General features: G+C 39.5%; 1 protein-coding gene across 1 annotated transcript in view; it reads left to right on the top strand.

Moving 5' to 3' along the window:
* Window positions 1–7,733, top strand: part of B3GAT2 (beta-1,3-glucuronyltransferase 2 (glucuronosyltransferase S)) — a 100,988-nt gene that overhangs the window by 56,299 nt on the left and 36,956 nt on the right. The window lies entirely within an intron of this gene.

Genomic DNA, 7,733 nt, shown 5'->3' with positions numbered 1-7,733 from the left:
AGATTAGATTAGATTAGATAGATAGATAGATAGATAGATAGATAGACCGAGAGAGAGAGATCTCCTTTTGTTGTGTATCATCGAGTCAGAACCAACACATACTGACCCTCCAGCAGGTTTTCAGAGGCAATAATCGTGCAGGAGATTATCCTTCTCCAGTCAAGCAACTGGTGGATTTGAACTTTCTGCCTTCAGGTTTGCAGAACAGATTCTGAATATTGTGCCTCCAGAACTCCCTTATATCCATTTATATATCATCCAGTTGGAACCAACCCACAGCTGATCCTCCAGTGGGTTTCCAGAGGCAGTTAATGGCACGAAAGGAGATTGTCTATCCTTCACTCACAGAACAAGCTGGCAGCCTCGAAACATGTGCCTTAGAAGGATTAGAGAGTAGCTTCTTGCCACTAGGCTACCAAAACTCCCTATTATATGTGTGCATATATATTCATATATATAAGGGGCTCTGGTGGTATTAGTGATAGTTAGCTGCGCTGCAATCCTGAAGGCAGGCGGTTCAAATCCCCCAACTCCTCTGCAGAAGAAGGATGAATAGTATCCATCCATAAAATTAACTGCCTCTGAAAACCCCCAGGAGAGTCAGCTGTAGGTCAGTTCCAACTCGATGGTACACAACAACATTATATGATGATGATGTTGTTGTTGTTGTTGTTCTGTGCTATTGAGTCCCTTGCAACTCATAGCAACTCTATGTACAACAGCTCTGAACCCTGCTCTATCTTGAGCCAACCTTGCTACCTCTCACACACTGACCCCCATTATTGTAGTCACTGACTTAATCCATCTCATCAAGGGTCTTCTTTCTTGTGCTATCCCTCCACCCTCCCAAGCATGATGTCCCTCTCCACGGACTGATCCCTTCTTGCAGCAATGCCCAAATTATGTCAGACAGAGTTCAGAATCCTTGCCTCCAAGGAGCAGCCTAATTTCACCTTCTCCAGGATGAACTGTTTATTCTCCTAGCAGTCCATGGTATATTCAATACTCTTGAATGTTCAAAGTCATTAATAATTCTCCTGTCATCTCTAGCCATTTTCCAGCTTTCTGATGCACAGCACGTAATTTGCAAAGACCATAGCCTGAGTAAGGTGCACCTTGGTCTCAGACTGACATCGTTACTCTTCAGTACTCTGGAGAGGTCCCTGACAGCAGACTTTCCCAGTGCAGTTTGTCTTTTGCTTTCCTGGCTGCTGGTACCAAGAGTGTTGACTATGGAGCCAAGCAAACTAAAGCTTTTAACAATCTCAATCTCTTCACCATCCATCCTGATGCTGCCAGTCAGCCCAGTGGTGAGAATCTTTGTTTTCTTGATGTTGAGCTTCAGTCCATATTTAAGATCCTTGACCACCAGGTCTTCCTCATTTTCAGCAAGCAAAGTTGTGTTTTATCTTGTAATTTTTCAGTTATTTCATTTAAAAAAATATACAGGCTCAAGTATATCAGAGATAATGAAAATGACACAGGACAGGGAAAGGTTCAGATTTGTTATTCATGGGGCAAGCTGTAAGTTATAGTTAACTAGTCAGCATCTAACAACAACAACAACAACAACTGTATTTCTTGTGGTTTTTATTTTGGTTTTATTGTAATTATATTTTATATCATTTTTACATACTATTTTCTTTGCATATTAAATATTCAGGAACACTTCTTATCTCATGTGTGTAATAATATTCCCTCCTGGCTTTACTTGAAATGACTGGTTCATTTAATCTCTATTTGAGCTTCTCACTTAGGAGAGGCGTGTCTCCCCTGACAGCACCAACCAAGATTGAATGGTGATTGACATGCAGACTCAGCACTGGGGCTGTGAGGGCGTAGGGGAACACAGAGAAGGGCTGGGGCTGCTGAAAGGTCTCCCTGCTGCTATAGAGGAGTGCTGACTCAGTTTGCCCAGTCTAGTTTCAGAGAGGCTAAACAAAAAAATAAAATAAGGTAAAATAAATCTAGATGTGGATGTGAAATCTTTGTGTTTTAACACATCTCAATTTAAAACACAAAATCTCTGTGTAGAACCAACCAAACTCTCATAGGGTCAAATATGATCATTTAATTCAGCTTGTGATTTCACTTTTGCACAATAGCAAGAGCTTTAAAAGTAAATAAAAAGACCGACCCCATTCTAGAGACTGTTTGCATTGTCCCTGAGGGGTGGAGAATTGCCTTAGGCACTTTTGAAATGGATGCTGTTGTTGTTGTGTGCAGTTGAGTCACTTCTGACCCACAGCAACCCTATGCACAACAGCTCTGAATCCTGCCCTGTCCCGAGCCAGTCTCTGACACACCTTCACCTTTACCCCAGTTATTATGTTAATTCATCACGTCCAGGGACTTTCTCTCTTACACTGTCTCTCTACTCTTCCATCTTCCTAACAGGATGTCCTTCTCAAGAGCTGATCCCTCCTGGCAAAATGCCGAAAGTATGAGAGATAGAGCATCAGAATTCTTGTCTCCACAGGGCAACTTAGTTTCACTCTCTCCAGGGCAAAACTGTTTGTTTTCTTGGCAGTCTGTGAAATGTTCAGCACTCTTGTCCAGCACCACAACTCAAGGACATTGATTCTTCTTCTGTCCTCCTTAGTCATTGTCCAGCTCACTAATGCATAGTGAGTAATTGCCAAGAATATGGCCTGGATTAGGTGCACCTTAGTCTCCATATTGACATAGATGCTTTTTAGCTTTCTAGAGAAATCCTTGACAGTACATTTTCCCAAAGCAATTTGCCTTTTGATTTTCTGGCTGCTGCTGCTAAGAGTATTGAAATGCACAGACATATAATAATAAACTTTATTTTTAGGACAGTTTGGATTTATAATAAAATTGAGACAATAATAGAGAGGTTTTGCAAGGAGGCTTGAGAGTGTAATGCCCAACATAATTGGGCCACAGCAAAAGGTTGGTGGTTCAAATCTGTCAGGCACTCTGGGGAAAGATGGACATTCTCCTCCCGTGAAGATTTACAGCCTCAGAAACCCGCAGAAATGAGAGCTGCTATTTAGAATCATCTCTACAAGAGTGAGTTTGGTCAGAGAGATACACAGATTGACTCGGTTTCCCAAATTAACATTTAATATTAGTATTTGTAGGGAGTGCTGCTCACCTTGTGATGTAGAGCTATACTGCCAGTTCAAAAGTAGGTAGTTTGAATCCACCAGCCTCTCATCAGAGAAGGAAGATGGGCAATCTCCTCCCATGCAATTTACAGCCTCTGAAAACCCTTTTGAGAGTCAGCAATGTGTCGTTTCCAACCTGATGGCACGTAACAACATTTTTATATTTGTATGGTAGATGTGTTACAGTTAATGAGCCAGTATTGTTAATGAAATTTCATTCAGATTTATTTAGATTTTACATAATGCCTTTTTACTTCAGAGGATCCATCTAAAATGTCATCTTATGTTTCCTACTCAAGTCTCCTTAGACCCCTCATGGCTGTGGTAGTTTCTCAAAATAGCCTTGATTTTTATAACTTTGAAAGTTTGAGGAATAATGTCAGGTCCTTTTTAGGTTTTCTGTCTATGGGCTTCAGTGACTTCTTCTCATGATTAGACCATACTGTGGATTTTGGGAAAGTTTTATTTTGATCATATATCAAGGGTAATAGTATAAACATTCTTTTTTTTTTCTTTAAATTTTTTATTGGTTTGCTTACAAAGTTCATATACATTGTGTTTCACACTATTCTTCATTCACATTGTGTTTTATGATATCATTTCCATCCATTACATTTTATAAAATTAATCACAATTTGGAATATGCCCACCATTACTCTGTCTTTTCAGGTCCCCACCAGATCTTTCCCAATTCCTTTATCCCCTCCCTCCACCCACCAAATTGTTGCAACCCTGTGGTCTTGCCCCTACCCATCCTCACCTCTCTGCTGCCACCCTGACCCCCACCCCCAGATCTCCATACATGTTATACTAGTTATCCTTCTATTTTTACAATGGTCTTATGCAGTGTTTGTCCTCATGAGACTGAGTTAGTTCACACAGCATAATGCTCTCCAGTCTCTCCCAAGTTATGTAGTTATTTTTCGAAAACAATGTTCCTGAGTGCTGCATAGTATTCCCTTGTGTGACTACACAACAGTTTCTCAATCCATTCAGTTGTGGTTGGACATCTGGGCTGTTTCCATGTCCTTGTGATGGTGAATAATAATGCATCTGTGAACATTGGTGAGCAAGCCTCCATTTGTGTCTTAACTCTAATTTCCTTGGTATTCCTAGTAGTGGAATGGCTGGGTGATAAGAGTTTCTGTGTTGAGCTTTTTGGGGAAATGCCTAACTGCCTTTCAGAGTGGTTGTACCATTTTACAATCCCAACAACAGTGTATAAAAATTTGTACCTCTCCGCATCCTCTCAAACATTTATTGCTTGCTGTCTTGCTAAATTTTATCACTGCTGCTGGAGTGAGATGTCATCTCATTGTGGTTTTGATTTGCATCTCTCTTATTGCCAGTGATCTTGAGCATTTCTTCATGTGTCTTATCAACATTCTTTTGCTATTCAAGTTTTCCCAGCTTTGGCCACTGTAAGTTCTTTCAGTTGACAGTGCCTTTTTGACACATTTCCATCAATATGGGTTTGTTTGGGGGGGGGGTTATGTGAATTTTATTCTTTTATTTTTTTTAAAAGAACAAACTGTTTCTAAAATCAACGCATAAAAAGAAGTAAGGAGGTGAACCTCCACAATACAATTGAAGAAATATAATGTAAATGAAAGACTATATAAAACACAGTGCACATGCATGAAATATAATGTATATGAGTAATAAAAAATGTATAAAAAATAGAAATTAAACCTTAAAAAAAGAACAAACCTATTTCTTAATTTCTGGTAATAAGTATGACTCATAGCAACCCTATGAAGAGCAGATCTGGACCCTGCCCTATCCTGTGCCATCATCAGTTGCTGACTCTCAAGCCTATTGCTGCAGTCGTTGTGTCAGTGCACCTTGTTGAGGATCTTTCTCTCCCTCCTCCCTCTGCCTTTCCATGCATGACGTCTGTCTCCAAAAACTGATGTCCATCTCCAAAAATAGCCTTTCCTAGCAACATGTCCAGAGTGTGTGAGACAAAGTTTGGCCATCCTTGACTCCTAGGAGCACCCTGGCTGCACCTTCTCCAAGGTGTATCTGTTTGTTCTTTTGGCATCCCATGGTATACGCAGTACTTTTCTGCAACACCAGAGTTCAAAGACACCAATTCTTCTTCTGGCATCCTCATTCATTGTCCAGCTCTCAGATGCATAGCAAGTGATTGAAAAGACCATGGTAATTTAAATTATATTTAAAAAAAAAAGTAAAATAGTTACACCGTAGCTCACAAACTAACATCAAGGCTACTTGATAATTTGGAGGGGTCCTGACTACAGACTTTGCTAGTGTTATACATCTCTGGATCTCCTAGCTGCTGGTACCAAGTGGATCCAAGCAAGGTTGTAGATCCAAGCAAGATTAAATCATTGACAGTTCCAGTCTTTTCTCTATCTGCCATGATGTGGCTTATTAGTCCAGCGGTGAGAATTTTTGTTTTCTTGATGCTGAGATGCAATCCATATTGAAGACTGCAATGTTTGATCTTCTGCAGCAAGTATTTCAAATCCCCTTTATTTGGACTTGCACACAAGATTGTGTCATCTGCATAGCAAAAGTTATTAATGAGTCTTCCTCCAATCCTGATGCCACATTATTCTTTCAAATGACAGATGCAGACATGCTCACCAGTCTATGCCAGGAAATTTAGAGGACATTTGCCTGGCTGACTGACTGGAGGTGATTCATATTTGTTCCCGTTTCCAAGAAAGTCGATCTAAAAGATTGTGGAAATACCAATATCATTAATATTACATGCAACCAAAATATTGCTGAAGATCATTAAAAAGTGGCTAGAACAGTACATAAACAAAGAGCTGCAAGAAAGTTCAACATAGATTTAGAAAAAACCATTGCTGACACCAGGGATATCATTGCTGATGTCAGATGGATCTTGTACAGTATTTGTTCTTATATTCCTGAGTTAGTTCACTCAACACAATGTTCTCCCACCTCTCCCATGTTATATAGTAGTTTTTGAAATAGTTTCTCCTAAGTGTAGCATAGTATTCCATTGTGAATGTACCATAGTTTCTCAATCCAGTTATTTCTTGATGAACATTTCAACTGTTTTCATGTTCTTGCTATTGTGAATAATGGTGCTATGAATATCAGTGTACAAATCTATGTTTGTATCTCAGTTCTGTTTTCCTTGGGGTATCTTCCCACCAGTGTATTCAGCTTTTTTATTTCCTGCCTGTCTCATAAAATCAGTCACTTTTCAAATGAGCCCAAGTTCTTTCACTGAGAGAATGGTTTCAGAAAAGTAGAGTATCCTCTGATCATGTCATGTCAGGGATGCATATGGTGATATTAACCTCAGCATCTAGCTAAGGAAGTATGTGACTGGTTTCTTCAGTCTGGGTTTTTTGTTTTGTTTTGTTTCATTTTGTTTTTTAATGTATTTGAGTCAGAACTAACTCAATACTGACTGTCTAGTGGGCTTTCAGAGGCTGTTAAATCACCAGAGTAAATTGCCTGACTTTCTACCACAGGGCAACTGATGGATTTGAACCAAGTGGTTTGGTAATAGAATTCCTTACCACTAGGCCACCAGAACTCTAGTTACTCTTTTTATTCCCCTCTTCCATACTCTTTTTTTTTTTCCTCTTCCATACTCTTTGGAAGGAATGGCAATGTGGAGCTCACACTTCAGGAGTGAGGAGTTGTGTGCCACATCCTTAAAAGGGGAAATGTTGTCATAAATTATTTGTAATTCTTCTGCATGGGAAATTTGTCTATTCTTCATTTATTCATTTATTTATTTATTTTCTATAAATTGTAATCATGAGTAGTTATTTTCATACTTTGTGCTACTGTAACTCAATACTATTGAATTTCACTTACTCTGTTACTCTGTTGTTCCAGCTTTGTTCATTAAGGGCTCTCTGGGATGGTTTGTTTTTTCCATGGCATGCCACTCCTTTTTGGGTCTGTCACCTCACAGAGAAGGGAAAGGGAGGGACGGAGGGAGGGAGGGAAGTGAAGGACAGGGGAGGGGAAGGGAAAGAAGGAAGGAAGGAAGACATATTTGTGTGTGTGTGTGTGTGTGTGCACAAACCTAGAAAGATTTCTGAATGTAACTATTTTTCTACATTAAGCTAAGTAAAAGTATTGTTTTGCTCTTGAATACTTTGTCTGTAAATTTTAGTCCCATAAGTGAAAAGTCTAACTTGTGCCATCTACAATCTGAATACAGGATTACACTATGGGATATTTTCCTCTGAAGCTATGCCATTTGATTTTCTTTTTTACACAGAAGGTTTTTGGATTTCCATCCACCACAGTTAATGCTACTCATAGGGGTTTGTTTTTTTTGTTGTGGTGGTGGTGGTGGTGGTTTTTTTTTTATTAAATTTTACTAATTTTAATGAACATTAACAGAAATTTTGGGTTTCCATTCATTCATTGTTGCACTATTATGTCTACCCTCTCCCCGCCCCAGTTCGTTCCTCTTTTTTTCCCCTCCTTGAAAGTCTGTTTTAATTGTCCAGTTGCCACAGTGCTTGTCAAAACCAGTTCTGATTAATCTCCTTTGTCAGTGTGTCCTTTGCCAATCCCTATCACTCCTCCCTGAGAGAAACTTCACCCTGATTCATAAGGAAAAGGGGATGG

This window comes from Elephantulus edwardii, unplaced genomic scaffold (genome assembly GCF_000299155.1).
Source record: "Elephantulus edwardii isolate Elephantulus edwardi_28Jun2011 unplaced genomic scaffold, EleEdw1.0 scaffold00255, whole genome shotgun sequence".
NCBI classification, from domain to species: domain Eukaryota; kingdom Metazoa; phylum Chordata; class Mammalia; order Macroscelidea; family Macroscelididae; genus Elephantulus; species Elephantulus edwardii.
Note: the sequence above shows the minus strand (reverse complement) of the source record. Positions and strands in the feature narration are given on the sequence as shown.